At 34.8% G+C, this 18,967-nt stretch overlaps 1 protein-coding gene across 1 annotated transcript in view; it reads left to right on the top strand.

The window, feature by feature from the left end:
* The first annotated feature begins 449 nt into the window (after positions 1 to 449).
* Positions 450 to 18,967, top strand: part of LOC147074394 (heterogeneous nuclear ribonucleoprotein K homolog) — a 210,327-nt gene continuing 191,809 nt past the window's right edge. The window contains exon 1 of the mRNA XM_085943661.1: positions 450 to 615. The gene's annotated coding sequence lies outside the window, so the exon portion shown is untranslated. The remainder of the gene's footprint in view (positions 616 to 18,967) is intronic.

The following is an 18,967-nucleotide window of genomic DNA, read 5'->3' as shown; positions in this document are numbered from 1 at the left end:
GAAATAGTTAAATACCTTTATCATTTTATTGGAACTTTGAAAACAGCAATGTTATTTTTATGGCGGGTCATCAGTAGGTAGGTACGTTATGAAATGTTTGAAGGCATTGTTTGATTACCTATTAATATTTTACAAATGATAAAAGAATAAAATAAATATAGGTAGGTTTAATGTAGACAATAAAATAATAATGACTTGAACATGAAATTTAAAAAATAGATAGGTAGCTACCTACTTAATGTATTATTTTTATTTGTTTTATCTTACTCAATCAAAACGTTTGATGAATATTATGAATTTAATTTTAAAAACCACATGGAAGTAAATAAGAAAGCATTTTGAATAAAACTGATATAAATTTCCATAAAAAAAGATTAATATTATAATTGAATTATAAATACCTACGTAAATTAGAAATTACCTACCTATATAACCGCCATTGTGATTTTACAGTGTGACAACACTGCCGATAAAGTGCTTCTTGTCGGAGCATCCTTTACGAAAATCACAAATTGTCCGATTTGCGAGGATTCGCGAAAAGCAACGCCATTTTTCGTGTGGGTTTTAAGTTGTGGTGGGAGTATTTGCAGATCTGATATAGCCGAACACTATTCTGTAAGTCTTATATTTTGCATGATTGTGTATTTCTGTAGATGTGTTTAATATAGCGGGCGAAATACAGCGGCGTCATAATCCAAAATTGTATTGTTATTTTGATTGACACACAGCCGTTGTTAGTTTCATTAGACGTAAAATTATTGTATTGTCGCTGTTTAATTGAGCCGCAATTTAAGTAAGAAAATCTAAAAATGTTATAAGCTTGACTTTGAGATAACAACGTTTATTCCGTCGACGCATTTTGATAAGTGATAACGATTTTAATGTGAAATGGCTTCGCATCACGCCCGGAATACCGCGCGTGAATTGAAATAAAAAGCAAAAAAAGTTTTTTTTATCGCTGAAAACATAATACGATCTGTCGCAAATCTTGAGTTATCATTTGACAACGTTTTGTATCGCTCAATATGTCATAATGTACTCACATGACCATTACGGCGAGTGATTAGACTTGTCAGAATTTACGAAGTCATTCCGATTGTCACATGCAATTTTCGAAATTTATGAAAGAAAACGTAAATAATTTCTGTTTTTTTCTGCCCTATTCAAGACCATTACATTAATTTAAAACCACAGAAATAAATGCATTTGTATCGAATAGATTGAATGTCGCTTTATCTACTCATATTAAATCCAACAATATTGTAGTATTTTTACTAGTAACTAGGTACCTACTAGTAGTAAAATAATTACCTACCTAACTTTGGATGATTATAATTAATTGATGTACCTACTTACTATTAAAAATGCCCTTCCCGACTATACTGTATTACGCACCGATTATTAAATTATTTAAATTAGTAGTTATAGTCCTAGTTATTATAATATTATTAGATGTGTCTTTTTTTAATATTTACGATTAATAATACAATTGACTGTCAGTATTTAGACAAATACTGTCAACAACAATGTATGGTAGCACATTTTTATCGAAATTATCGGATGCTTAATTTGATTGTAACAGTCAGCCCGTAGACACGAGACATTGACTGGTGGGTGACCTTCATGCAAAAGGCATTTTATATTAATTTTATTTTGAAGATTTGTTTATTTTTTTTAAATACGTTAATTTAACTACGTATTTAAATGGGTTTGTTTGAAACACGAATACAGTTGTCAATGCGTATTTTTTAAGCGTTTGAAAAGCTGATTAGGGATCGGATTATTATTTTTCTTCTATAAGGCGGCGTTTCCCAAAACGATGGTCCGCAAGGAATTAAGCGTTCTACGAGGGGGTTTCTGGTTTTTGTAATATGGAATTTTAAGAAAGGGGGTAACGAAGAGTAACAAAAATATTTATTTACACTTAAAACTGTGCTGAGGGAAGATTGTTAATGTTATTAAAAATTGATCATTGCAGTAGGTACCGATAATTTTAAATTATATATGAAAATATGGATAATCACCTCTTGGCACTGTTTTTACATTCAGAAGTCGGTGGCATCATAGTGTGGTACCTGACATAATGGTTGATGCTACAACTAACATTTTGTGGTTTTCCTAAATTGCATTATCTTACAAAATGATAATCCTACATTATATTAAATTCTAAGGGTTATTTTTAAGTCGATAGCTATTTCGTTTGTAACGCCGTTATCAAGCTACAGACAGAGATAAACGACTCGACTACACTAAAGTATAAAACTTATAGAATGAATCGGGATTATCTCTCCCTCACATTGGGTGGGAGTATTGGGACTATTCAAGAATAATACATACGCACTATTTTGTCGATATATTCACACAATGAAAGGAAAAAACCATGTTTTTGTTCGCTGTCTCGTAAGTTATAATTTTGGACTCATTCAAGGAAAAAATAAGACTTTTCCAGCATGTAGGTATAAGATTTTTTCAAAAATCCGTAACTTGAAGAGATTCGTAGCGCGAATTAATAACGTCGCATGTGGAGCATTTTTATACACTACGCCAAATAATTTAAGGGGTTCGTTAATTTTTGCAAATAATAAAAAGGGTTCTGTGACTAAATTAATTGGGAAACGCTAATTATTATTAAACTCACTATTATCGATACAGACCCACCCTTGATCCCTGGTTTTAACACCAACCGGATCAGCAATTCATCAATGTCTGGATTACAAATACAATTTTGTATCCTGTGGAAATTTGTTTCTGTTCTGCATTACGCACTAATTCTAGACCAAACTTTATTTTGCTAAACAGATAATTTGCTTTATAGAGGTTTATCTTTTGATATCCCGTCTACTCTCGGTCCTAAATCTTTATTTACTACGTACTTCCACTAAACTTGATCCACCCTTTAGGTCTTTTAATATCTCTATGATGAGGTTTGTCCAGCAATCCACTTTGCTATGTATTATATTATGTCTGCCATTTTTTTGCGATCTCTGTGCGTTATTCCCCACGTGCATCTCTCCTTACCGCGTTTTGTAAGCATGGGGCTTGAACCTCTTGAATTCAATGTTGACGTTTCACAATAGGGCAGTAGAGTATATATTTCATAACATTGCACTCCGGTTCTAGGATGAAAATGAAGTAATATAATTATTCTAAAAATATGTTTTTTACATCAATATTATCTATTTATTTATTTATTACTACATTTATATTAATACAAATGTATATCATTATTTGATCTAATTTATGCGAGGTAATCAGGACATAGGCGTATCAGTGTAGTAAAAAGTGCAAAGTTATAAAACGTACACTATACGTAGGTAGGTACCTACTGGTATGAAACATTTGTTGTGTGCATCCATACATGTACATGATAATATTGACCTCAACTATGTTCCATGTGAGGAGGTACCAAAGTACTTTCAAACGTTCAAAGGTAAAAAGGAAAAACAATCTTATCGACTTAACAATGCCTCTCTCCCTATTTCAAGGATTTTCTTTTGTCTTGTGGGAACGATTGATATCTTTCTTTCAATAAGTATTATTATATTACATAGTGGAATACTACACTGCATGTAATAATAATACTTATTGAGTTGAGCGGGTTTGTTTGTGTACCGAGTGTAATGTATGAAAATATTAATTAGCTAAATGCTTCGATCTTTGACTTTATACCTTGCATTATCGTGGTATTATAAATTATATGATCAGAACCATTAATTTTATTTATTGTTGGGCATCATTCCCATTGTAGATTTCTCATATAGGTACTAACTTTTTAATACACTAGTCAGTATGTGCTGGCGCGCACACAACCCCCCTCAGAAACGGAAAAAATATTAATTATGTAGGTTAATGGAATATTGCCTTTTCTTATTCTTCCCCACGGCTGAGGGTCGTGGTCCCACTCATCTTGGCATTCTACGACACACAAGACCTATCGTAATTGAAAATATATACCATAAATTGGTGCGACTACCTTGGGCCAATGTTTGTTTTAATATTTCGATGCGGCCTGAGGCATGGTCTAAAAAGATCGTGAATAGGCGATGCGCGGATTGTGCAAATGACGCGAGCCGAACGAAATATAATTTGTCATAAAAATTGAACATGCGTCCCTTTAATGTTATGTTTATTATTATATTCGTAATAATAATAGTATATTCATTGACATGTTTTCTTTTTTGACTACATAGGTACGTAAAGTTTTTTAGTCATCTTACACGATTTAAGAATATATTCCTCCGACGCCATCACAAAACAAATCGACGTGCGCACACTTCGACTGTCGGTCTCCGATTGGCGAGTCCAGGCGACGAGTGAGAAATTTCGTCGCACCTACTGTTGAAAATTATTTGCCGTAGATATACTGTAGACAGGAAATTATCTTAAAATATTGTTGCAGTTATAAGATGCTAGACATTTGCACGACATTTGAATCAAACGGTGTCAATAATTCGCCAAAGATCTTTGTATTATTCGAAACTAACTAACTGTAAATAATGACAGCGAGTATGACGTATTTTTTCAGTTTTGTCGCGCGGTTGGAACTATTTGTAAGTTTTTCACTAATCGCGCATGCTCCTCGGCCCGCTCTCTTGCCACGGGGGATGGGGCGGTGTGTCATCGAGGCGGGGTGGGCGCCGCGGGGAGGTAAAACCGCGCTCCTAATTATCATCATCCACCCCGCGAGGGAATCGTCAACAAACGGTCGCCTGGCAACGACAAACCGATCGACCATGCCCACTTACCCGCCGTGCAATATTTACCCCACACCACCTCATCCTTCCGCACGGCATGACGTGTGATATGACAGACGTCAATATAATGTACTTCTCCTGTAATTTGTTGGTTTATTCAATACCGGCTGCCATATTATAATATGGCATGTGGCATAATATGGCGAGCGTGAAGATCTCTTCGACAATAATAGTCAATACGGTCGCTTTTTCTATTTTATTTTTGAATATTTGGACCTTAACCTGTATCTGCTGGATTCGCGCCAGTATGTTTTATACCAATTAAACTATGGGCGCCTTAGATAATTACGACGATTTTAAGTAGTAGTTGTTCCATGAAATGCTTAACGAATTGCGTTATAATTGCGCGAATCCAGCAGATACAGGTTCAAGTCCCGTCGGGTGTCGTATTTCTACTACTATTTTTCTAGTGTGTATATGCATGAGATGTTTTCAAATTATGTATATTCAGTATATAAAATCTTACATTCTGAAATCATCTTGTGTCTTATTCGTTGACTAAAAGAAATAGTTAATATTAAAACTATCTTATTTTTCTTTGCTTTTCTCCCATGAGGTTTTTTTTTTAAAGAAAGTCTCGGGTAGTTGCTCCCGGGTTGCAAATGCTCATCGTTCTACCTACGGGGTTAGTTAAGTGGTGCGTTTTCCTATAATATTTCTAAGTTAGTAGACATCTACTTAGCAGTCGCGAAGGGTGGAAGTAGGCTATTAATATCCGACAAAAATGGTGCACACTAAACTTTGTCAGTAATGGGTATTTGTTTTCATTGAAATAAGACGACAATTTACAGATGGTATTGGTTAGTTTTTAAAATTCAATTAAACCTTGCGAAAACCAAGCCATACTAGATAAATAGTAAAAAAATACTTAAAATTATGCAATTAAATCATACATAACATCTAATGTTTTATAGATAAATAATATTTTTTATACATTATAGTTTGGTTTATGCAGGGTTTAATGAATTTAAAAAAATGAACCAACAATATGTATTAATTTATATATATAATTGTATCATATCGCCCAAAATATACCAAAACTATTATGGTTTGGTAAGACAGGGTTTAATTGATTTTTAAAAACTAACCAATACCATATTATGTAAAGGCCAGCGCCTTACGCACTGCGCCACGAGAGCATGTGTGCATGTGTATACATCACGTGACATGGATGAACTGCTGATAAAATCCTAAACACATGATCACTTATCCAAATGTTAGGTAGATATTATTATATTTTACTTTTAAAGCCGTTTAGCTGAACATCTCATTTAGAAATGATGTATTAACGTTAGCCCGTTTTGAAATACACCCAATCTTAAGTACAAATCTAACCCCAGTTTTTTTCTACGCGCGATTCTCAGATATTTCATATTTTGTCGTTTATCTTGTCATACTCATGCGGAGTTGTATTCACGATTTCCACAAACATTTTGACGCTCGTCTTGAATAAATTTCACATTGGATCGGATTATGATGTCATGTATTCATGATAGTATCCTCTCGTCTAGCTCGATTTGTAAGTAGTGTGGTTCTGGTGCGGTGTTACTCTGTCTTGAATCATCAGTAATCATAAATCACTCAAGGGGTCCATTGACCTGGGCTTGGCTTTAGATATTTCAATAATAATAATTATATTAATATGTTGACTTTCGTAGCTAGGTTGGTAAATAGTCGAAATAATTATTAATTAAATATAATTATCAATTATATGGATTTTACTTCTATCACCCTATCACGCTCCAGCATTCAGAATCACAATGTTGTATCACTATCGTGTCTCCCACATCCTGAAGCGGGCTCCCAGGCCAGTCTCTTTGGCGCCCCCCCCCCTACCTATCGCAGGGTTAAAGGCAGTGTGACCGTCTTCGAAAGCGTTTTCCTAATGGTGTTCCAGGTTAAAATAAAGGTGTTCAGTGTATTTTTAGCGATTTTTTTGTATTACTGAATACAGCCATTTGAATTATGGAGTTGTCGAAATATCGACACACAATAATCAAAAATTCCGTCACACAACCACATATTTTAAATTTGTAATACTTTTGACGTAAAATAGTCCCGCAGGCGACTTTTTACAATTAGAAAAAAATATGATGTGTGTTTATCTCACTCATAAGGTAGACGCGCCACACAGCCCCCCCCCCCCCTCGTGGGGCCGTGATCATTATCCTCGGTCTAGCATCACATCCCGCGGCATGCAGCGTGTATATCACTTTTGAGGCACACTTGCGAAATCCGTGTTACTACGCCTATAAGGAGCATATGTCATGAAATTGCTACCACATTGATTGGCTCATGAACTTGATTGGTATGCCCCAAAGATTCGGTCACATCGATCCTTAAAGTTGAAAAGTAATACTCTTGAGCATTGGTAATGGTCTTACGACTATTATAGTACAGGTATTTATAGCAGGTATGCATTAAGGTGTTTAACAACACGAATTTAGTCCTCGCAGACTACAAAGACGACGTCCACGTGTCTAAGTCAGCTGAATGTAACTCCGACATGGCCATGTGGATACCAAGTTTAGTCGAATCCACAGAACAGATAATATTATTATTTTATATTATTATTTAAGTATATTATTTCTGAGTTCCCTGGTCGAACCACTTTGGCAATTGTTTGAACTCGGTTCCCAGTTCGACAGGCAGACCGCAGACGTGTATCCGCTGCCCGTGACAATGCAGTTTTTAGACGAAAAAGGTGACCTCTAACCGTTCAATCGGCAAGGATAACTGCGTCGACTGTGTACCTACCTACCTACTCAAAATCGCATAGTGTTTCTTTTCGAGAAGCAGGCGTACACTCCACTGTCAAAGCAAACTCTCAATCGTAATGATATAAGAAAGGGCGCGTGTCACGCTCTATTATCAAAATCATTTTTTCTTTCTAATTGTCTTATGTATATCACTCTTCCCGTGTATGGCATATTTTTGTAAAATACAATTGGCAACATTAATAGGTAAGTACTTACATTACCTACCTATGTGCGACTACATAGGGTACAGTTCACAGACCGCCTTTGTATTGCTGTTCAATTATTTAGTATAATACCGTCTTTCCCGTTCTCATTTCTGTCGTATTTGTACATACATATTAGTATCTGGGAAATCGTCGTTTTCTCTTTGTAATATTCTTTCATGGAAATAGATATTCCCACAAGCGTGTAGTAATGTAGTTCGACTGCATTACTGACAGCTATTGTTTTTCTTTTAATTCAAGTATTATTTGAAATTTCTATCCATCCATCGTGTATCTACAGAAATGGTTTGGAAAATGCTTTTATTCTCTGTCTCCCCCTTAAGGTGATCCATCAGTGAAACGGCAAATAATTTTCAACTATAGGCGCGACGAGATTTTGGACTCGCTCGCATTCTGAGAGAGAACGTCGAGCTGGAAACATGTCACTTTGTTTCGTGATGGCGACGGGCCTATTAATTCTTAAATCGTGTAAAGATGACTAAAAACGTTACCCATTTACTTTAAAAAGAAAACATGTCAATGAATATATTATTATTGTTACTAATAGAACAATAAACAGAACATAAAATGGACGTATGTTGGATTTATATATTTATATTTCGTTTGGCATGCGTCATTTGCACCCGCAATCCGCGCATCGCCTAGCCACGATCTTTTTAGACCGTGCCTCAACTGAGGTACAGCCTTAATGATTGACTTAGGTGACAGGTAGCAGGTACATGGATGTTTGGGTTGGATAAATAATTCAATATTCTGTAAATTTTATGAATGAATCCATCATCATCTTGGCCATTCGTCAGGCAGGTCCATGCGAATTTGCCAGACACGGGATTCTAACCCTCGGCAACATAATATGTAAGTTAAATGATTGTTTTATGCATTGTAGGATTGTAGGTAGGTATAATATGAGTCACAGGCTGTAATATTTTTATATAGGTACATAATAATGTACATATTGCAAACGTTGTAGGTATGTAGTTTTAAGTAACAGGCGCCTGCACGACGGTAAACGACAAGTAATAATTACCAATAATGGTGTCGAAATAACTTTTCATACAAAACAGAATTAACTGAAAATGAATTCAATTCTACTTAAAGATGGCTAAAAGTATTAAAAATAATTACAAGATAAAAAGAACTTTTTATATACGTTTTTAAATTTTCTGTTTCTGTTTTAATCATATAAACTTGACTTGACTAGCTTAAACGATCAAAAAAATTTGTACTTGATAGAAATAATACTGAAATGTCATATTGATTTCCATAGTTACGCACGTATATATTAATATTAATAATTTAGTTGCTAGGACCCACTTAGCAACCAATAATAGTTTTACTTTTTACGGATTTCTTCCGAAATAACTTTCCATACAAAACAGAATTAACTGAACATGAATTTAATTCTGCTTAAAGATGACTAAAAGTATTAAAAAAATGCATTGGCATCGTGTTCTGATATATTCTAAAAGTTTCAAATGTCTAGCTAGTCGGGAAGTTAGTTAAAAATCGATTGCAAGATTTGAAATAAGAATACGAGCTAAGAAAAACGTTGTAATAATAATAAAAAGTAGAAGTACAGAGTATAATATGTGTATTTATATAGTGTTGGATAGGCAGGGAAGCAGGGAATCTAAATAACGCAAATTTACATGCATAAATGAAAATACAATGACAGTAGCTACATCTGTTGGTCAATGACGTCACATCGCGTCATCACGTCAGTATTATGATCAGGGAACTCTGAAATAATTTGTTAATCTGTTCTGTGAGGATAGGAAACACGACTTTGAAAATTTTAAATCTTTGAAAACGTCAGTTTCTATAAAAAAATATGCTCGATTCAGTTCGAAAATATTGGATAAAATTTATATGATAAATCATCAACAATGTTGACAGGTGTCACTGCCACCTCGTGATTTTTTTCCTACACCGTAAAGCAATCTATTATAAAAGATATTTAGTAAATTCTCGTACCTACCTATTGAATTATTTTTTTTTTACAAATAAAGGTAAACGTTAAATAATCGTTTAGTGACGACTCGAATAAATTTAAATGTATCCAAAATAGAACAATAATGAATGTTATTTTATTATCATAACATTCAGTTAATATTGGCGCAAATTAATCGCTCCATATAGTTTGACATGTGGGCGTATCTGAGTACAAACATCTTATTTGAGTCTCACAGCTGTTGTTTTTAGCACTTTATTTTTTCATAGATCAGTCCCATAAAACTGTCTGTTTCGTAGTACCGTATGAAGAATACGAGAGGATTAACCTAACCAAGTTTTTACTCATATTATCTGAAGTTTTTATAGCATTTTCGGCTGTGTACGCTTGGTGGAAGACATGTCTAACATTTAAACGGCGTTTTATTATATTACAAAGTTGTACCAAGTTTTTTTTGCTAACTTTTACTGTTACTTAATGTGTCACATAATTCTTGCATTTTATGTTAACATGCTATTTATTTCAAAAATTTCTTCGATCCTGGACGATCCAGTGCTGAAACTCTTCAGTTGCTTTAACCGATGATTCTTAAAACTCCAGTGGCGTAGACCAGGAATCTAAGTTTCTTTTGCCCTCGGGGGTTGTGTACACAGCCTGCCTTGCTGGTATCTCCTTCGGCATTCTATGCACGTGAATAGAGTTGGATATTTCCCGAGGAAACCTCAATCTCTAGATTTCCCGAAATGATGAAATTTTGAATTCTCGAGATTTAAAAAAAAAAAACTGTAAAAATCCTAAAATCAGTGTAAAAACTGACAAATTCCAATTTTTTTTTATTTATTTAAGAAGACAAACAAAATAGAAGCAGGAAAACAAAAATAATTCAAATCATAACTTATTAAAATAGAATTTCAAAAAACTCAGACTGACAATCGCGTACCTACGCTTTGAGACGCAGAATTCCGTGATGTTGCAAACATTGCGTTCATTTTGAGTCGACGTTGGCTTAATTGCGTTGAATGCCCCGATCTGTCTTTGAACGTTTTGTGTTATATGTCCACTTTTTTCATATAGAAAATCGTTTTTAAATAATTAATATTTGATAATAAAGAAATCCTGAATCCCGAGAAAAGATTCTCGAGATTCGGGATGGGAAATCTCGAGAATTCCCGTCGGGAAATTCCCGAAACCCAACTCTACGCGTGATCTTTTCGTCCACATAAAGTGTGATCCTCATTATACGAGGGTGGGTCAATAAGTCCTTAGAAAAGCCGACAGGTGGCGCGACTAGTACTGTAAGCGGTTTGTTTTCATGCAGCGGCACTACCGATTCAGTATGCTGCGAAGTTTCAATCAGATTGGTCGGGTTGTTGTGTGTTTCTCGTACATTTAAAAAAAAAATTTGCTTGTAAAAAATGAAAAATGGAGAAAATTGAGTTTAGAGCTGTTATTAAACATTTTAATATAAAAGGGTTAACAGCAAAGGAAATAAAAAATGAGTTGGATTTAGTTCACGGCATATCTGCTCTTTCACTTGCAACTATTTATAACTGGTTAAATGAATTTAAACGTGGTCGTACATCAACAAAGGATGAACCACGCTCAGGACGTCCTGTAGAGGTGACTACACCAGAAATGATCAATAAAATCCACGATATGGTGTTAAGTGACCGAAGATTAAAGTTGAGTGAGATAATTGAGGTTACAGGGATCTCAAAAGGTAGCGTCATTTCTATTTTACATGACAAATTGGGCATGAAAAATATTTCTGCAAGATGGGTGCCGCGTTTGCTCACAGTCGACAATAAACGCAATAGGGTGGTGGCCTCTAAAGCCCTGTTGTCGCTCATGCAACGCAATCCGGATGAATTTTTTCGTCGCTTTCTGACTGTAGATGAAACATGGATACACCACTATACTCCCGAGACGAAAGAACAGTCAAAGCAGTGGATTGCGAAGGCAAACCATGTCCAAAGAAGGCGAAAACCGTAAAATCAGCTGGTAAGGTTATGGCTACTGTATTTTGGGATGCACGTGAAATTATTTTCGTTGACTATTTGGAAAAAGGAAAAACAATAACAGGGGATTATTATGCATCTTTATTGGACCAGCTAAAAAACAAAATTGAAGAAAAACGGCCTCATTTAAACAGGAAAAAAATCCTCTTTCATCAGGACAATGCCCGTGTTCACACATGTTTACGATCAATGGCTAAAATTGAAGAATTGAAGTTCGAATTGGTCGACCACCCACCGTATTCGCCAGATTTAGCCCCCAGTGACTTTTTCCTTTTCCCAAACTTAAAAAAATGGCTAAGTGGACAACGTTTTTTTTCAAATGAAGAAGTCATCGATCGGACAAATGCTTATTTTGAGGACCTCCCGAAAACTTATTTTTCTGACGGTTTAAAAAAAATTGAGAAACGTCTAACCAAGTGTATTGAGCTCCAAGGAGATTATGTTGAGAAATAAAAAAAAATACAAAAATAAAAACTGTTTTAATGCTTTTTTCTAAGGAATTATTGACCCACCCTCGTACCCTGACCTCCAAATGCCATCTTCTTGAACAGCCCCAAAGATTCTTCTCAAAACACTTCTTTCAATGATATCAATATTTCTCTCATCCTGTTTGCTGAGTGCCCAGCATTCTATTTTGATCCGTAAATTGATACCGGGCTCAGGAAAGTTTTATATACGGTTGTTTTGTTTTTTTTGAGAGTGCCTTTGTTTTTCAAAAGCCTTTGGATACGAAAATAGCACCTGTTGGCGAGGTTGATCCGGCGATTTATTTCGTCGCTTGTGTTATTAGTATTTGTGACAAGGACCCTCGATAAGCAAACTAATCCACAGTTTCAAAAGCAACCCTGCCTGAAATGATTAGGTAGGTATATGTAATCTGAACGAGCACATTTTGTGTGAACGAAAATTGATCGAAACCATTAGGCCGAATCGCAAATGACCGATTCGATCTGAATTTTTGTCGATCATCACTTTACCTATTCACCTTTTCGTCATTTGGAATGACTTATAATTGTACGATTTTAAATAAATATAGAATTAAAATGTAGGTACAGGTGACATTGAGAATGGCAAAATTGGTAAATTATATAAAATGTTTATTGCGAATTAATGTAATGGAACGTAATTATTTTTGAATATTGTCATATAAAAGCTGTTTTCTTTTTAATTCGTATAAATTACCGTCTTGACAATACGCTGGACGATAAAAAATCCATTTGGCTTGAATGCTTGTTCATCATTTATGAATGGTCCTGCGCATATATTCTATACACAAGACTGCTTTCGGCCGCTATCTAGGGCAGTGGCGGCCGGTGACAAGAATATGAGGGAGTGCAAAAAAGACTCACCTATTTATGCAAGAAGTCCATCCTCCGATCCTTGGATATTGAAAACACGTCAATAACACGAATATTAAAGTCCGGGATTGACGATATCAATTGTTTTTCTATACTTAGCATCGCAAGAGCATTTAGCCTGCCTTGAGACATGGTATTTCTCAAAAATGACTTAACTCTCTTTAAAGTTGAGAAACAACGCTCACTTTCCACTGAAGTCATCGGAATTGTACAAATTATTTTTAATAGGGTAACACTTTCACTAAATACTTCCAGTAAATTATTATTAGTGAAAAGTTGAAGTATCGACAATGCTCCATCAGTAACGTAGAAATCTTCTCTACTGTATAAGACTATTAGCTCATTTTTAAGTTTAAATTTGTCAATAATGTCGTATAATGATGTTACCGTATTAAAATCTGTAGTTGGAAAATTTGTATGATAATCCCGGAACTTTTCACTAAAAAACAATTTGGATATTACTAAATGACCTTTATATTCGAAACGATCTTTCGCTTGGTTCACTATAATGTCGCATACTTCATTGCATATCACAGAATGAGGTAAATCATTGGGACGACGTTTTTTCGATGGTTGAATTTGTGACATATGATTATTTTGACGAATACATTGTATAGCACGCGTAAAGTGTTCAATGTCCATATTTATCTCCAACACGTCCTTTGACCTCGATTGAAGTTGTTTAAAAAGTATATCACAGTTTGGCATAATTTTGGCAAAGAAATCTAACCAATAGTTAAAATTGTCTTCGTTTATATACCGTAACAACATTCCAGCTTGATTAATGGTATCGGCGTCTAAATTTTCAGATTCTAAAATGTGTTCCATGCACTCTTTTAACTGCTCTCGATAAGTATGGACAACAGTAACTGTTCTTATATTAAAAGTCCACCTCGTTGTTGGTGCTGCTGGTATTTTTCTATGAACTATTTCTTTCAAGATATTAGTTCGCTTCGCAGACCTCGAAAAAAAATTGGGAACGCTCGTAAATTAGCAAAAAAGTTTCGGACTATGGTGTTAGCTGAAACACTTCTTTCCATTATCAAATTCAATTGATGTGCATAACAATGTATGAAGTGTGCGTGTGGATACGAAGCTTTTTTCAAAGCCTGTACACCACCTAATCGGCCACTCATCACGGATGCGCCGTCATAACTCTGGCCAATTAGTTGTGCTTGTTTAATGTCGAGAAGTTCTAGTTCTTTCAAAATTTCAGATGCAATACCTGCCGCAGTGTGGTTTTTCGGCGTCATAAATTTCCAGAATCGTTCATGGATCTGTCCGCGTAGTTCATACCTTATGACCAAAACAAGTTGTTCTGTAGTAGATACGTCCGTTGTTTCATCTGCTTGTATAGCTACAAACTTGCTTTGTGATATTTCATTTTTAATTTCGTTACGGCACACCTCTAGAATCGAATCTAAAATGTCATTTTGAATCGTTTTTGATGTACCCTTAAAAACGCTATTGCTCTCCAAATGCTGTTTCATGGCTATGTCAATTTCCGAGACAAAGTCAATAAGCCCTCGGTAAACACCTGGATTATTTGAATCTGCAGATTCATCATGTCCTCTAAGAGCTAATTCAAATGCACCACAGAACTTCACACAGTCAATCAATCTGGATAAAATATAACGATTTTTGTCGACACGTTCGTTAAATTGTTTCACAGATAAACGGTACCCTGCATCCAATTGTGAACGTATATCTATTTCTCCCAAGACTGCAAGTTGCATTTCATTTAAAATATGTTTTTCTGAACCACTGTGTTTTTTGATTTTTACTGACAGGTGGACCAAGTCTTGAATCCCATGGACCGTCCAGTTAACATCTCCGCCGAACAACAGACACGGAAAACAAAATAGGGTATTAAGAATATTACATCCGCAAAGCCATTGTGTTTTTGAGTACATTTGCACATTAAATTTCCGATTAACAATCTTCGTTTTCACTGTACACTTTTGAATTAAATTTATAGATGGCAAAGGACGGCCTGCCACTTTAATATCAATTCGTTTGGAAAAATCGTGACGATTGTCTTTAATATATGCAACTGAATACACGGTACTCATTGTAAATACTATTAAATCTATATTATAAACCCAACTGTCGAACAATCAACCCATAGACTATATTATCAACCAAACTAACAGTCGTGAATATGATTATATTTTTGACACAATATGCATCGACATGAAGTTCGTCATTTCATTATAATAATTAGGCTTCCAACTGTACCTCGACGCGTCGCCTGAGTTATATGTAGGAATATTCATATTGGTTAGTGAGGTTTGTGTATAAAAGTCCACATGACTAGTTTATGTGTGTGTGCTTTCCACCGGTACACTGTACTTGAAATGAAAAGAAGATGAAAAACATCGTTTCCAACGAAGACTCATGTAGTCTTATATAACTTTGGTGATTTTGATTCTACAAGCTTCATTTCTTTTGTCGTTGTGGTTGTCCGCTATAAATGTGTGCGTGTAAAATGTGCGTAAATTCAAGGAACACTTCGAATAATGCTCCTGGCATGTCACATCGATGGAATTATTACGTGTGTATTGGTCGCGTCTCATCGACATTGTTTTTTCGACATTTGTGTGTATGGGTGACTGAGGCGAAGTGTTGAAGCGCTTGCGTTACCATTGTTCGAAAACGCGCGGAATTTAAAATGAGTGATTTTGCATAAGTTTTCGATATCGCATTTTTCTGAATACATGGGGGTTTTATATTATATATTTGTATTTAATCTATGATGGGAGTGCACTGCACACTTTGCTCCTTTACTAGAGCCGTCCCTGATCTAGGGAAGGAAAGTATCCAAGTATTAGCACTCATTGTAACAATTACAATAAGTTAGTTATAATTGTTACAATAAGTGCTATGTTTTAACAGCACGTCTCTTGGCTGTGCAAATTTTAGAGTGAGATAGACAGTTTTGACGGTTCAGATAGCTAACTTATTGTAATGGACATGCTTTTGAAACAACCGGTATTGATTATAGGTACCAACAATAGGTATTATCAATTTTCATCTAAAGCAGTCGATGATTTAAAATTTATATTTTAAATAATTACATATAAACTTATAAAAATCCATATAAGGAATTTATATAACAGAGACGCTCGTATTTGCTTTCTAAAGTTTTTATTCAAACCCCACTAAAATCACAATCGGGTAGTATGTCATACATTTTTCTATTCGGTATGCACTGAGTAAAAAAACTTTTCTACTGCTAACTTAATTTCATCTCATTTCTTTACAGATCTATCGCGAAGTGTTTAGACATACACAAACGAATTTTTCCCTGTACCTATGTCCTATAATATTATGATATAGTTACGATTCACTTCCTACTTATATTTAACTTGTAAATGATGATGAATGTCGAGACGTCATTTTCGGATAATAGTTTAAATAGTTGCCGTCACCATTCTGTCAAAAGACGCAGAATTACTTGTGACCGGGGTGGTGTGTCGCTTTCGTTTGTAATAATTCAGGTCTGTCGAAAATACCAATGGCATGTTAGTATAATAATATCGTATTCGTACGAAAGATACACTGCATCGGTACACATATTTCTAGTTAATCTATACAACTCCTCTTCTTCGTCGGGACCTCATGACTGACGATCATGACACAGATTATTTTCGAGTTTGATAGCCTTCTTCACAGCGTTGCTCCATTCCGTTCGGCATTCAGCGGCACGCTGGACCTTTGCAACGTGAAACGTGTGTTCGCCCCGACCCAATATCACGGGTTTTTCCAAATTGTCATCCTCTACGGGATATATGACCGAATAACTGAAGAGTCAGGCGTAGTCAAACTGCGGAGAGTGTCTTGAATCTAGAGGCGTTGGTAGGTTTGGTCATCCACGAGATTCATTGCATCCGCCTCCAGCATAACATTTCAAAATCGACTAGCCTCTGCCTTTCTCTTGACTTTATCGCCCAAGTCTCAGAAGCATATTATTTATACAAATCGGGAATCATAGAGATCTACTAGACGATTATTTGTTGTATTAAATTGTGTACATGCAATTTGTAATGGGAATGCATTTTGTTGGTTTTTGTTTTGAGTTCGCGTTAACGCCAACGTCGCCGAATGTGTACCTGGATGTGATTCATTGCGAAATTGTTGTAAAAATCTTTCCTAAGCAACCTCCTTAGGAGGTTCACATCCATCAAGAACCATCAAAAAAGTACCGCAGTCGGAAAAGGGGTCCCGAAAAAACCGCCCGAACCAAAATCACCCAGACAATTTTTATTTTTACGTAATATTATATTTTAGATACACAAATAAAATAAACACACGAATAAAGATAAATATATTTTTTTTATAAATATTCTAAATTAGTAAATACTACAATACAAAGGCATTAACTAATTGTTAAAAGCTGATGATTTAAACTTATTACTGTACTAACAGCTGCAATGGATTAAATCTCAAAGTACACTAATTATAATAAGTAATATGTAAATTTCTATCGATACGCAATATGAAAATCTAAAAAAAACACTGGTTTTATATATTTTTGTATTTTATGCAGGTGGTTTTGTCTAGGCGAATTTTTCCGGGCGGTATTGGCGAGCTCTGGTACGGGCGCATTTTGTTTGGCGGCAACATCCGAGCGGTTTTGTCGGGGTGCCGTCGGAAAATGCTCACTTGTATGCCGCACACATATTTATGTTGTTTCGCGCGTTCCGCATACTTAAGGGGGGACATGCTCGTCGAAGGTCAAAATTGAGTTTTTATTGTATATTCAAACCATGATCCTGGACACTCCTTAAACGTTGTAGATGATCTATTTATATAATTTTGAAGCCTTATTATCCTTTATAGTTATTTTAAACATTTGATGACTGCATGAAGTATTTTTGTTACATAAAATAGTATTCTTTTAAACCTCTCGCTCTAATGTTTTAGAATATAGTCATATTTCGGTACATAACTGTGCAGTGGTGTTAAGATTTTTTACATTTATTAATTTTTAAACGCATTTATAAAACTATTAGCATAATTTATTACGAGATAATTTTTGTAAAATATTCACGATAAAAAATTATTTTGATAATCTCTGTGATCCCAAATTTGACAAGAATTAGGCATTTTATTATTCAAAAAATCGGCAAGATTAACACATTTTAAGATGATTCTAAAGATATTTATTATAAGCTATGTTTTTGACCATTCAAGTGTGATAAACATCTTATGAATAATGATTGCTTTATAAGAATTATTGACCTAAGAATAAGGTAGTGTTTTTTTGAAATACGCCATTTCTTTTGTCATTCCCTAGTGGTTAAGCTGCAACATACGGCCGTAGCCATAAATTGACAAACTATAATTGAAGTAGGGAGTAAAATGATATTGACGTGCGTGTTTGAACATGTACCGTTTAAAAAAAAATTTAAAAAAATTCGGTTAGGTACATGTTCAAACACGCGCGTTAACATAATTTTACTCCCTACTTTAATTATAGTTTGTAATTTTATGGCTACGGCCGTATGTTGTAGCTTAACCACTAGGGAATGACAAAAGAAATGGCGTATTTCAAAAAAACACTACCTTATTCTTAGGTCAATAATTCTTATAAAGCAATCATTATTCATAAGATTTTTATCACACTTGAATGGTCAAAGACATAGCTTATAATAAATATCTTTAGAATCATCTTCAAATGTGTTAATCTTGCCGATTTTTTGAATAATAAAATGCCTAATTCTTGTCAAATTTGGGATCACAGAGATTATCAAAATATTTTTTTATCGTGAATATTTTACAAAAATTATCTCGTAATAAATTATACTAATGGTTTTATAAATGCGTTTAAAAATTAATAAATGTAAAAAATCTTAACACCACTGCACAGTTCTGTACCGAAATATGACTATATTCTAAAA

This window comes from Rhyacophila brunnea, unplaced genomic scaffold (assembly GCF_057557595.1).
Source record: "Rhyacophila brunnea isolate RB1 unplaced genomic scaffold, BYU_Rbru_1.0 scaffold_16, whole genome shotgun sequence".
NCBI classification, from domain to species: Eukaryota; Metazoa; Arthropoda; class Insecta; order Trichoptera; family Rhyacophilidae; genus Rhyacophila; species Rhyacophila brunnea.
Note: the sequence above shows the minus strand (reverse complement) of the source record. Positions and strands in the feature narration are given on the sequence as shown.